Raw genomic sequence first — 14,181 nt, forward strand, 5'->3', positions numbered from 1 at the left:
AAGAAAAAAGAAAATTACATGTACAGAATGCGAGGAATGGAACTAAGCAAGAGCACGTGTGAAAAAGACTTGGGTATATAAATAGATCACAGACTGCAGATGAGTAAACAATGTGATGCATCAGCAAAAAAGCAAACACAGATCTAGGATGTATTAGGAGACTATATAAACCAAACAAAAAACAGATCTGAAAATTAGATTTTATTATATACCTCTAAAAAAAGCTCAATATGTAAAAACCACACGTAATGGTGAGTGGATCAGACATAGGTGCTAGTCATTCAAAAATCAGGTCAAAATATAATTATTTAAGAAAGATCCTAGGGGAACAGATAGCTAATACTCAATTTCCCTACCTGGCAGCAGAGGTTGGCACCCTAGGGGGAAATGTAATGGTGCACCCGCTCAGCATAGGCTAACCCTGTCTGACCCTAAAAAAGAAATCCCTCATTAAGCCATCACCAACCCCATAAAGTGCTTAATTGCTTTATAATAATGATCCTGACTGTAAATTTATTATGTAGGCGACAATGCTGTACATAAACACATTGTACAAGGATTGTACAAGGATCATCGTTATTCTCATTTGCACAAGGAAAGACTAGAAGCAATGGGATGAAACTGAATGGGAGGAGACACAGATTAGATATTAGAAAAAACTTTTTGACAGTGAGGGTGATCAATGAGCGGAACAGGCTACCACGAGAGGTGGTGAGTTCTCCTTCAATGGAAGTCTTCAAACAGAGGCTGGACAGACATCCATCTGAGATGGTTTAGTGAGCCTTACATTAAGCAGGGGGTTGGACACAAGGACCCTGGGGGTCTCTTCCAGCTATAACATTCTAGGATTCTATGAAATGACAGTAAGTTAGCAATAAAAATTGCAAGATTGCACATTTTTTTCTTTTTAGCAAAGTTTGAGACCTGAAAAAAAAAAAAATAGTGCCAAAAATGTTACAAAAATACATGTAATAAGGAAAAATCTAATTTAAGCAATAGGTCATTGTCTGACAGCACATTTCTGCTCAGAATCTACAGCTGGGGCATAAGTGAATGAGTTGCACGCGATACCCTAGCAGGAGCTTTACCCTCTTGATTTTTGGCTATGTGATGGTGGCATGCACATATTCTCTGCTTTATCTAATATATAAAGCTGAATGTGTGTATGTCCGGGATTGGCATCTGAACCGTCGCAGCTACAGCCACAAAATTTTGCACAGTCACACGTCTGGACCCCGAGAGCGTCAAAGCTATGTTGTGAGGTGAAATTTTAACCCCGCGCTTTCCAATTCACCAAACAATTTTGCCCCTATCTACATAATGGGGAAAAAATTAAAGGAAAAGTGTTGGAGGCAAATTAACAGCTGCCAGATGTGAAGAAGGGGGACTTAAAGAATGAGAGCGATGGCGCCAAAGAGTATATACTGTACAGTTGCTAAGGTGGGGCCCTGACATGGGATAATCACCACCGGGATATGAACACACACACAAAATGTGCCATACACTACCACGTGCTCGAACACATATACCACCCTCAGCGCACATTTCACCACACATACACCAACCTCGCCACATAAAAGTCGAAACACAAAAGTCGCCGCACAAAACTCGCCACGCGCAAAACTCTCCACATGCAAAACTCGCCACACGTGCAAAACTCACCTCATGGAAAACTCGCCACACGCAAAACTTGCACACGCGGAAAAATTGCCACATGCACAAAAGTTGCACCACATGCAAAAGTTGCCTCACACAAAACTTGCACATACTCAAAAGGCACCACACATAAAACTCGCAACGCGCAAAACTCGCCATGCGCAAAACTTGCTGCACACAACTTGCTACACTAACCTGTCACATGCAACTCGACACACAAAAAGTTGCTACACGGATGTCGCCACACAAAACTCATCTCACAAAAGTCGCTACATGCATGTCGCCACACGCAACTCAACACACACAACTTGACACACGAAACTCGCCCTAAAACACACACAAGTCTGGTATTATCCTTCAAAAATAAAAATCTGATTAATAAGCAGACAAACTGCAAGAGCAACAAATGTACCATATAGGAATCCGGCAGCTGTCAGTCACATGACCAGTCTATTATGTGTATGTGTGAGCTAATATATACTGCCAGGGGGTGGGCTTACTGTTGGCTGGGGATTTATCAGGCTGCCAATTTAGCTTACAAATACTGAGGTAAAAATACTGACCAAATAACGTGTGAACGAGGTCTAATACAGGAGGAGATGACATACAGATATATACTATATACAGGAGGAGATGACACACAGGTATATACTATATACAGGGGAGATGACACACAGGTATATACTATATACAGGAGGAGATGACACACAGATATATACTATATACAGGAGAGATGACACACAGGTATATACTATATAGAGGAGGAGATGACATACAGGTACATACTACATACAGCAGGAGATGACATACAGGTATATACTATATACAGGAGGAGATGACACACAGGTATATATTATATACAGGAGCAGATTACCTACAGGTATATAGTATATACAGGAGGAGATGACATACAGGTATATGCTATGTATAGGAGGAGATGACATACATGTATATACTATATACAGGAGGAGATGACACACAGATATATACTATATATAGGTGAGATGACACACAGGTATATACTATATACAGGAGAAGATTACATACAGGTATATACTATATATAGGAGGAGATGACATACGGGTATATACTATATACAGGGGACATGACACACAGCAGGTATATACTATATACAGGGGAGATGACATACAGGTATATACTATATACAGGAGATGACATACAGGTGTATACTATATATAAGGGAGATGACAAACATGTATATACTGAGGTGAATATGAGATGTGTGAGGTGAAAATGAAAAGGTGTGAGTGCAAAATGAGAGGAGTGAGGGAAAATAGTGGAGTGATCGGAAAATGACAGATGTGAGGTCGAAATGACAAGTGTTAGGGGGGAATGAGAGGAGTGAGGGGGCAAATAAGAGTTGTGAGGGAGAAAATGAGAGATGTGAGGGGGAAAATGAAAGATGTGATGGGGAAAATGAGAGGCGTGATGGGAAAATAAGAGAAGTGATGTGCTATAACTAACCACAGATATTTACTATGCCCAGGCAACGCCGGGCTCTTCAGCTAGTAAGTTATATTTTTATATTCCTATATAATGTGAGGTTTTATTTTTAGTTTTGCCGGTTCTAAACTGTAGACACAGCAGACGTTCCGGACTGAAATTCTGTGAAATAAAGGGCAATCATGGTGGAATATATTTGCAGTAAGATATGATCTTCATAAAAATATGGCGGGTTATGATCGCCGCAGTAATATTATTAGCAGCGCTTGCAGCCTCGTAATTTAATTGTCGGTAAGAGAACAGAATTATTGAAGAAAAGAACATACATTTATTAAAGCTGGGGACTAAACCGTCGTAGCTTCCTCCTTAGAGTTTATTTCAGCACGGAGCTAACCTTATCTGTGAATTTATCAGTAATGATAAAGTCTAAATGATCCAGTAATGACTGTGAAGAAACATTATACAGGCAAAATGGCCATTGATCTGCACGCTTCTATTTGCCGCAAGAAACTCTTGCCCATCTTTAGCATTAACCACCCGGAGTACCAATTTCCTTACATTTAAGGCAGTAGCAGATGGTGCAATTAATCAAATATGGCCGAAACTCTACCTGACCTAATGACCAATGGCAGCGCTATTGTGTTTCACTGGTTGGCGGAGCTTCATCCACACAATCATTATACCGTGACCACACACTGTCTGGCTATCCACATACCGTACTACCCCGACGTCTTTCCATCTTAGTGTTAGCAAAAAAACTAAACATAGAAAATTCACGCAAAAAAAATAAAGATACCTCAGATTTGCCTCTTGTAAAGGAAACCTGTCCCATGAAAAAACACTATTCCCCTGCAGACATGGGGCTAATCTTTCCTCTGAATCTGCCTGGTTCCACCACTTAGAGCCCCATTACTGGGAGGAAACTAACTTTATTTCCCCTGGCAGCATTTAGTGTTTAGCCACAGAGATGAAGCCGGCACTACTCAGTGTATAGAGAGGAGTGGCTGTGACCGCAGCCCTGGTACTGACTGACTACTGACTGACTGGTACTGATAGCCGGCCCTGGTACTGACTGACCTAATACTGAGCGAGCTGTCAGTCACTGCTCAGTATGTAGAGAGGGGCAGGTGTGACTGCAGTCCTGGTACTGACTGACAGCCGGCCCTAATGATGAGCAAGCTGTCAGTCACTACTCAGTGTATAGAGAGGGGTGGCTGTGACCGCAGTCCTGGAACTGACTGACAGCCGACTCTAATGATGAGCGTGCTGTCAGTCACTACTCAGTGAATAGAGAGGGGTGGCTGTGACAGCAGCCCTGGTACTGACTGACAGCTAGCCCTAATGATGAGCGAGCTGTCAGTCACTGCTCGATATGTAGATGTAATAGAGTGCAGGGTAGAGTATGTCACCACGGAACAGACAGACCAACTGTTGAGGGGAATTTATTAACAGGAGTAAGACTCCCCTCGCAGGGAGTAAACAGGGGGTTAATAGAGATAAATCAAACAGTAAACAGTTAAGCGAAAGCAAAAGGGCTAACGAGTGTTCTTGTAACTTATCAGTCCAGGGAGGTCCTGACTGGAGGGTCCTACTCAGTGAATAGAGAGGGGCAGCTGTGACTGCAGCCCTGGCACTGATTGACAGCCAGCCCTAATGATGAGCAAGCTGTCAGACGCTACTCAGTGTAGAGAGAGGGGTGGCTGTGACCGCAGTCCTGGAACTTACTGACATCCGACGCTAATGATGAGCGAGCTGTCAGTCACTACTCATATATAGAGAGGGGTGGCTATGACTGCAGCCCTGGCACTGACTGACAGCCGGCCCTAATGATGAGCAAGCTGTCAGTCACTACTCAGTGTATAGAGAGGAGCAGCTGTGACTGCAGCCCTGGCACTGACTGACAGCCAGCCCTAATGATGAGCAAGCTGTCAGTTACTACTCAGTGTAAAGAAAGGGGCGGCTGTGACCACAGCCCTGGAACTGACTGACAACCGACGCTAATGATGAGCGTGCTGTCAGTCACTACTCAGTGTAAAGAGAGGGGCAGCTATGACTGCAGCCCTGGCACTGACTGACATCCGGCACTAATGATGAGCGAGCTGTCATTCACTACTCAATATATAGAAAGGGGCAGCTGTGACCGCAGCCCTGGAACTGACTAACATCCGGCGCTAATGAGCGAGCTGTCAGTCACTACTCAGTGTATAGAGAGGGGCAGCTGTGACTGCAGTCCTGGCACTGACTGACAGCTGGCCCTAATGATGAGCAAGCTGTCAGTCACTACTCAGTGTATAGAGAGGGGCGGCTGTGACCGCAGTCCTGGCACTGACTGACAGCTGGCCCTAATGATGAGCAAGCTGTCAGTCACTGCTCAGTACGTAGAGAGGGGCAGGTGTGACTGCAGGCCTGGCACTGATAGCCGGCCCTAATGATGAGCAAGCTGTCAGTCACTACTCAGTGTATAAAGAGGGGCAGCTGTGACTGCAGCCCTGGCACTAACTGACAGCCGGCACTAATGATGAGCGAGCTGTCATTCACTACTCAATATATAGAGAGGGGCAGCTGTGACCGCAGCCCTGGAACTGACTAACATCCAGCGCAAATGATGAGTGAGCTGTCAGTCACTACTCAGTGTATAGAGAGGGGCAGCTGTGACTGCAGTCCTGGCACTGACTGACAGCTGGCCCTAATGATGAGCAAGCTGTCAGTCACTACTCAGTGTATAGAGAGGGGCGGCTGTGATCGCAGCCCTGGAACTGACTGACATCCGACGCTAATGATGAGCGTGCTGTCAGTCACTACTCAGTGTAAAGAAAGGGGCGGCTGTGACCACAGCCCTGGAACTGACTGACATCCGAAGCTAATGATGAGCGAGCTGTCATTCACTACTCAATATATAGAGAGGGGCAGCTGTGTCATGATCTCAATGGCAAGAGATCATAGCATCAGCATATATAGGAACTAGCTCTTGGAAGATGGAAACTGAGCTGACCATGAACTAAACCTAACGCACAACTAGCAGTGGCCGGGTAGCATGCCTACGTTGATTCTAGATGCCCAGCACCAGCCGGAGGACTAAATAAAGCTAGCAGAGGAAAATATTAGTCCTAGCTCACCTCTAGAGAAATACCCCGAAAGGAGACAGAGGCCCCCCACATGTATTGGCGGTGAATCAAGATGAAATAACAAACGTAGTATGAAAATAGGTTTAGCAAATTTGAGGTCCACTTACTACATAGCAGAAGACAGAAAGGACACTTTCATGGTCAGCTAAAAACCCTTTCAAAACACCATCCAGAAATTACTTTAAAACTCTGGCATTAACTCATAACACCAGAGTGGCAATTCCTGTTCACAAGAGCTTTCCAGACACAGTAACGAAACTACAGCTGTGAACTGGAACAAAAATGCAAAAACAAACATGGACAAGAGTCCAACTTATCTAGTAGTTGTCTAGGAGCAGGAACAAGCACAGAGAGGCTTCTGATAACATTGTTGACCGGCAAGCAACTAACAGAGCAGCAAGGCTATATAGCGACTCCCACATCTTGATGGGAACAGGTGAACAGAGAAGATGAAGACACCAGTTCAATTCCACCAGTAGCCACCGGGGGAGCCCAGAATCCAAATTCACAACAGTACCCCCCCCTCAAGGAGGGGGCACCGAACCCTCACCAGAACCACCAGGGCGATCAGGATGGGCCCTATGAAAGGCACGAACCAGATCAGAGGCATGAACATCAGATGCATTCACCCAAGAATTATCCTCCTGGCCGTATCCCTTCCACTTGACCAGATACTGGAGTCTCCGTCTGGAAACACGAGAGTCTAAGATTTTCTCCACAACGTACTCCAACTCACCCTCAACCAACACCGGAGCAGGAGGCTCAACGGAAGGCACAACCGGTACCTCATACCTGCGCAATAATGACCGATGAAAAACGTTATGAATAGAAAAGGATGCAGGGAGGTCCAAACGGAAGGAAACAGGGTTAAGAATCTCCAATATCTTATATGGGCCGATGAACCGAGGCTTAAACTTTGGAGAAGAGACCCTCATAGGGACAAAACGAGAAGACAACCACACCAAATCCCCAACACAAAGCCGAGGACCAACACGACGGTGGCGGTTGGCAAAAAGCTGAGTCTTCTCCTGGGACAACCTCAAATTGTCCACCACCTGCCCCCAGATCTGATGCAATCTCTCCACCACAGCATCCACTCCAGGACAATCCGAAGATTCCACCTGACCAGAGGAAAATCGAGGATGAAACCCCGAATTACAGAAAAACGGGGACACCAAAGTGGCAGAGCTGGCCCGATTATTGAGAGCGAACTCCGCCAATGGCAAAAAAGCAACCCAATCATCCTGGTCAGCAGACACAAAACACCTCAGATATGTCTCCAGGGTCTGATTAATCCGCTCAGTCTGGCCATTCGTCTGAGGATGGAAAGCGGACGAAAAAGATAAATCTATGCCCATCCTAGCACAGAATGCCCGCCAAAATCTAGACACGAATTGGGTCCCTCTGTCAGAAACGATATTCTCAGGAATACCATGCAAACGAACAACATTTTGAAAAAACAGAGGAACCAACTCGGAAGAAGAAGGCAACTTGGGCAGAGGAACCAAATGGACCATCTTAGAGAAACGGTCACACACCACCCAGATGACAGACATCTTCTGAGAAACAGGCAGATCTGAAATAAAATCCATCGAGATGTGCGTCCAAGGCCTCTTAGGAATAGGCAAGGGCAACAACAATCCACTAGCCCGAGAACAACAAGGCTTGGCCCGAGCACAAACGTCACAAGACTGCACAAAGCCTCGCACATCTCGTGACAGGGAAGGCCACCAGAAGGACCTTGCCACCAAATCCCTGGTACCAAAAATGCCAGGATGACCTGCCAACGCAGAAGAATGAACCTCAGAGATGACTCTACTGGTCCAATCATCAGGAACAAACAGTTTATCAGGTGGGCAACGATCAGGTCTATCCGCCTGAAACTCCTGCAAGGCCCGCCGCAGGTCTGGAGAAACGGCTGACAATACCACTCCATCCTTAAGGATACCTGTGGGCTCAGAGTTACCAGGCGAGTCAGGCTCAAAACTTCTAGAAAGGGCATCCGCCTTAACATTCTTAGAACCCGGTAGGTATGACACCACAAAATTAAACCGAGAGAAAAATAATGACCAGCGCGCCTGTCTAGGATTCAGGCGCCTGGCGGTCTCAAGATAAATCAAATTTTTGTGGTCAGGCAATACCACCACCTGATGTCTGGCCCCCTCAAGCCAATGGCGCCACTCCTCAAAAGCCCACTTCATGGCCAAAAGCTCCCGATTCCCAACATCATAATTCCGCTCAGCGGGCGAAAATTTACGGGAAAAGAAGGCACAAGGCCTCATCACGGAGCAGTCAGAACTTTTCTGCGACAACACTGCCCCAGCTCCGATCTCAGAAGCGTCGACCTCAACCTGAAAAGGTAGAGCAACATCAGGCTGACGCAACACAGGGGCAGAGGAAAAACGGCGCTTAAGCTCCCGAAAGGCCTCCACAGCATCAGGGGACCAATCAGCAACATCAGCACCCTTCGTAGTCAAATCGGTCAATGGCTTAGCAATATCCGAAAAACCAGCAATAAATCGACGATAAAAGTTAGCAAAGCCCAAAAATTTCTGAAGACTCTTAAGAGAAGAGGGCTGCGTCCAATTACAAATAGCTTGAACCTTGACAGGATCCATTTCAATGGAAGAGGGGGAAAAAATATATCCCAAAAAGGAAATCCTCTGTACCCCAAAAACACACTTAGAACCCTTCACACACAAAGAATTAGACCGCAAAACCTGAAAAACCCTCCTGACTTGCTGGACATGAGAGTCCCAGTCATCCGAAAAAATCAGAATATCATCCAGATACACAATCATAAATTTATCCAAATAATCGCGAAAAATATCATGCATAAAGGACTGGAAAACTGACGGAGCATTTGAAAGACCAAAAGGCATCACTAAATACTCAAAGTGGCCCTCGGGCGTATTAAATGCGGTTTTCCACTCATCCCCCTGCCTGATTCGCACCAAATTATACGCCCCACGAAGGTCAATCTTAGAGAACCACTTGGCCCCCTTTATGCGAGCAAACAAATCAGTCAGCAACGGCAATGGGTATTGATATTTAACAGTGATTTTATTCAAAAGCCGATAATCGATACATGGTCTCAAAGAGCCGTCTTTTTTTGACACAAAGAAAAAACCGGCTCCTAAGGGAGATGACGATGGACGAATATGTCCCTTTTCCAAGGACTCCTTTATATATTCACGCATAGCAGCATGTTCAGGCACAGACAGATTAAATAAACGACCCTTTGGGTATTTACTACCCGGGATTAAATCTATGGCACAATCGCACTCTCGGTGCGGAGGTAACGAACCAAGCTTGGATTCTTCAAAGACGTCACGATAGTCAGACAGGAACTCAGGAATTTCAGAGGGAATAGATGATGAAATGGAAACCACAGGTACATCCCCATGAGCCCCCTTACATCCCCAGCTCAACACAGACATAGCTTTCCAGTCGAGGACTGGGTTGTGAGATTGCAGCCAAGGCAATCCTAGCACCAAATCATCATGTAGATTATACAGCACCAGAAAGCGAATAATCTCCTGGTGATCCGGATTAATACGCATAGTTACTTGTGTCCAGTATTGTGGTTTATTATTAGCCAATGGGGTGGAGTCAATCCCCTTCAGCGGAATAGGAGTCTCCAAAGGCTCTAAATCATACCCACAGCGTTTGGCAAAGGACCAATCCATAAGACTCAAAGCGGCGCCAGAGTCGACATAGGCGTCCGTGGTAATAGATGACAAAGAGCAAATCAGGGTCACAGATAGAATAAACTTAGACGGTAAGGTGCAAATGGAAACAGATTTACCAAGCTTTTTAGTGCGCTTAGAGCATGCTGATATAACATGAGTAGAATCACCACAATAGAAACACAACCCATTTTTCCGTCTAAAATTCTGCCGCTCGCTTCGGGACAGAATTCTATCACACTGCATACTCTCTGGCGATTTCTCAGTGGACACCGCCAGATGGTGCACTGGTTTGCGCTCCCGCAAACGCCTATCGATCTGAATAGCCATTGTCATGGACTCATTCAGACCCGCAGGCACAGGGAACCCCACCATAACATCCTTAATGGCATCAGAGAGACCCTCTCTGAAAGTCGCCGCCAGGGCGCACTCATTCCACTGAGTAAGCACAGACCATTTACGGAATCTTTGGCAGTAAATTTCCGCTTCATCTTGCCCCTGAGATAGGGACATCAAAGTTTTTTCTGCCTGAAGCTCCAAATGAGGTTCGTCATAAAGCAACCCCAAGGCCAGAAAAAACGCATCCACACTGAGCAACGCAGGATCCCCTGGTGTCAATGAAAAAGCCCAGTCTTGAGGGTCGCCCCGGAGCAAGGAAATCACAATCCTGACCTGCTGTGCAGGATCTCCGGCAGAGCGAGATTTCAGGGACAAAAATAATTTGCAATTATTTCGAAAATTCTGAAACCCAGATCTATTCCCCGAGAAAAATTCCGGCAAAGGAATTCTCGGCTCAGATACAGGTGCATGACAAACAAAATCTTGCAAATTTTGTACCTTCGTGGCGAGATTATTCAAACCTGCAGTTACACTCTGAAGATCCATTGCAAACAGGTGAACACAGAGCCATTCAAAGGAGAGAAAAAAAAAAAAAAAAAAATTTCAGCAGACTACTTATTTCTCTCCTTTCTCAGCCAAGGATTTTAACCCTTTAGTGGGCCGGTCAAACTGTCATGATCTCAATGGCAAGAGATCATAGCATCAGCATATATAGGAACTAGCTCTTGGAAGATGGAAACTGAGCTGACCATGAACTAAACCTAACGCACAACTAGCAGTGGCCGGGTAGCATGCCTACGTTGATTCTAGATGCCCAGCACCAGCCGGAGGACTAAATAAAGCTAGCAGAGGAAAATATTAGTCCTAGCTCACCTCTAGAGAAATACCCCGAAAGGAGACAGAGGCCCCCCACATGTATTGGCGGTGAATCAAGATGAAATAACAAACGTAGTATGAAAATAGGTTTAGCAAATTTGAGGTCCACTTACTACATAGCAGAAGACAGAAAGGACACTTTCATGGTCAGCTAAAAACCCTTTCAAAACACCATCCAGAAATTACTTTAAAACTCTGGCATTAACTCATAACACCAGAGTGGCAATTCCTGTTCACAAGAGCTTTCCAGACACAGTAACGAAACTACAGCTGTGAACTGGAACAAAAATGCAAAAACAAACATGGACAAGAGTCCAACTTATCTAGTAGTTGTCTAGGAGCAGGAACAAGCACAGAGAGGCTTCTGATAACATTGTTGACCGGCAAGCAACTAACAGAGCAGCAAGGCTATATAGCGACTCCCACATCTTGATGGGAACAGGTGAACAGAGAAGATGAAGACACCAGTTCAATTCCACCAGTAGCCACCGGGGGAGCCCAGAATCCAAATTCACAACACAGCTGTGACCGCAGCCCTGGAACTGACTAACATCCAGCGCTAATGATGAGCGAGCTGTCAGTCACTACTCAGTGTATAGAGAGGGGCAGCTGTGACTGCAGTCCTGGCACTGACTGACAGCTGGCCCTAATGATGAGCAAGCTGTCAGTCACTGCTCAGTACGTAGAGAGGGGCAGGTGTGACTACAGGCCTGGCACTGATAGCCGGCCCTAATGATGAGCGAGCTGTCAGTCACTACTCAGTGTATAGAGAGGGGCAGCTGTGACTGCAGCCCTGGCACTAACTGACAGCCATCCCTAATGATGAGCAAGCTGTCAGTTACTACTCAATGTATAGAGAGGGGCGGCTGTGACCGCAGCCCTGGAACTGATTGACATTCGACTCTAATGATGAGCGTGCTGTCAGTCACTACTCAGTGTATAGAGAGGGGCAGCTATGACTGCAGCCCTGGCACTGACTGACATCCGGCCCTAACGATGATCGAGCTGTCAGTCACTACTCAGTGTATAGAGAGGTGCAGCTGTGACTGCAGTCCTGGCACTGACTGACAGCTGGCCCTAATGATGAGCAAGCTGTCAGTCACTGCTCAGTACGTAGAGAGGGGAAGGTGTGACTACAGGCCTGGCACTGATAGCCGGCCCTAATGATGAGCGTGCTGTCAGTCACTACTCAGTGTAAAGAGAGGGGCAGCTATGACTGCAGCCCTGGCACTGACTGACATCCGGCACTAATGATGAGCAAGCTGTCAGTTACGACTCAGTGTAAAGAAAGGGGCGGCTGTGACCACAGCCCTGGAACTGACTGACATCCGAAGCTAATGATGAGCGAGCTGTCATTCACTACTCAATATATAGAGAGGGGCAGCTGTGACCGCAGCCCTGGAACTGACTAACATCCAGCGCTAATGATGAGCGAGCTGTCAGTCACTACTCAGTGTATAGAGAGGGGCAGCTGTGACTGCAGTCCTGGCACTGACTGACAGCTGGCCCTAATGATGAGCAAGCTGTCAGTCACTGCTCAGTACGTAGAGAGGGGCAGGTGTGACTACAGGCCTGGCACTGATAGCCGGCCCTAATGATGAGCAAGCTGTCAGTCATTACTCAGTGTATAGAGAGGGGCAGCTGTGACTGCAGCCCTGGCACTAACTGACAGCCATCCCTAATGATGAGCAAGCTGTCAGTTACTACTCAATGTATAGAGAGGGGCGGCTGTGACCGCAGCCCTGGAACTGATTGACATTCGACTCTAATGATGAGCGTGCTGTCAGTCACTACTCAGTGTATAGAGAGGGGCAGCTATGACTGCAGCCCTGGCACTGACTGACATCCGGCGCTAACGATGATCGAGCTGTCAGTCACTACTCAGTGTATAGAGAGGGGTGGCTGTGACCGCAGCCCTGCAACTGACTGACATCCGATGCTAATGATGAGCCCGCTGTCAGTCACTACTCAGTGTATAGAGAGGGGCGGCTGTGATCGCAGCCCTGGAACTGACTGGCAGCTGGCCCTAATGATGAGCGAGCTGTCAGTCACTGCTCAGTATGTAGAGAGGGGCAGGTGTGACTGCAGGCCTGGCAATTACTGATAGCCGGCCCTAATGATGAGCAAGCTGTCAGTCACTACTCAGTGTATAGAGAACGGCGATAGTGACCGCAGCCCTGGAACTGAATGACATCCGGCGCTAATGATGAGCGAGCTGTCAGTCACTACTCAGTGTAAAGAGAGGGGCAGCTATGACTGCAGTCCTGGCACTGACTGACAGCTGGCCCTAATGATGAGCAAGCTGTCAGTCACTACTCAGTGTATAGAGAGGGGCGGCTGTGACCGCAGTTCTGGCACTGACTGACAGCTGGCCCTAATGATGAGCAAGCTGTCAGTCACTGCTCAGTACGTAGAGAGGGGCAGGTGTGACTGCAGGTCTGGCACTGATAGCCGGCCCTAATGATGAGCAAGCTGTCAGTCACTACTCAGTGTATAAAGAGGGGCAGCTGTGACTGCAGCCCTGGCACTAACTGACAGCCGGCACTAATGATGAGCGAGCTGTCATTCACTACTCAATATATAGAGAGGGGCAGCTGTGACCGCAGCCCTGGAACTGACTAACATCCAGCGCTAATGATGAGTGAGCTGTCAGTCACTACTCAGTGTATAGAGAGGGGCAGCTGTGACTGCAGTCCTGGCACTGACTGACAGCTGGCCCTAATGATGAGCAAGCTGTCAGTCACTACTCAGTGTATAGAGAGGGGCGGCTGTGATCGCAGCCTTGGAACTGACTGGCAGCTGGCCCTAATGATGAGCGAGCTGTCAGTCACTGCTCAGTACGTAGAGAGGTGCAGGTGTGACTGCAGGCCTGGCACTGATAGCCGGCCCTAATGATGAGCAAGCTGTCAGTCACTACTCAGTGTATAGAGAGGGGCAGCTGTGACTGCAGCCCTGGCACTAACTGACAGCCGTCCCTAATGATGAGCAAGCTGTCAGTTACTACTCAATGTATAGAGAGGGGCGGCTGTGAC

Source organism: Ranitomeya variabilis, chromosome 1 (assembly GCF_051348905.1).
Source record: "Ranitomeya variabilis isolate aRanVar5 chromosome 1, aRanVar5.hap1, whole genome shotgun sequence".
Taxonomy (NCBI): domain Eukaryota; kingdom Metazoa; phylum Chordata; class Amphibia; order Anura; family Dendrobatidae; genus Ranitomeya; species Ranitomeya variabilis.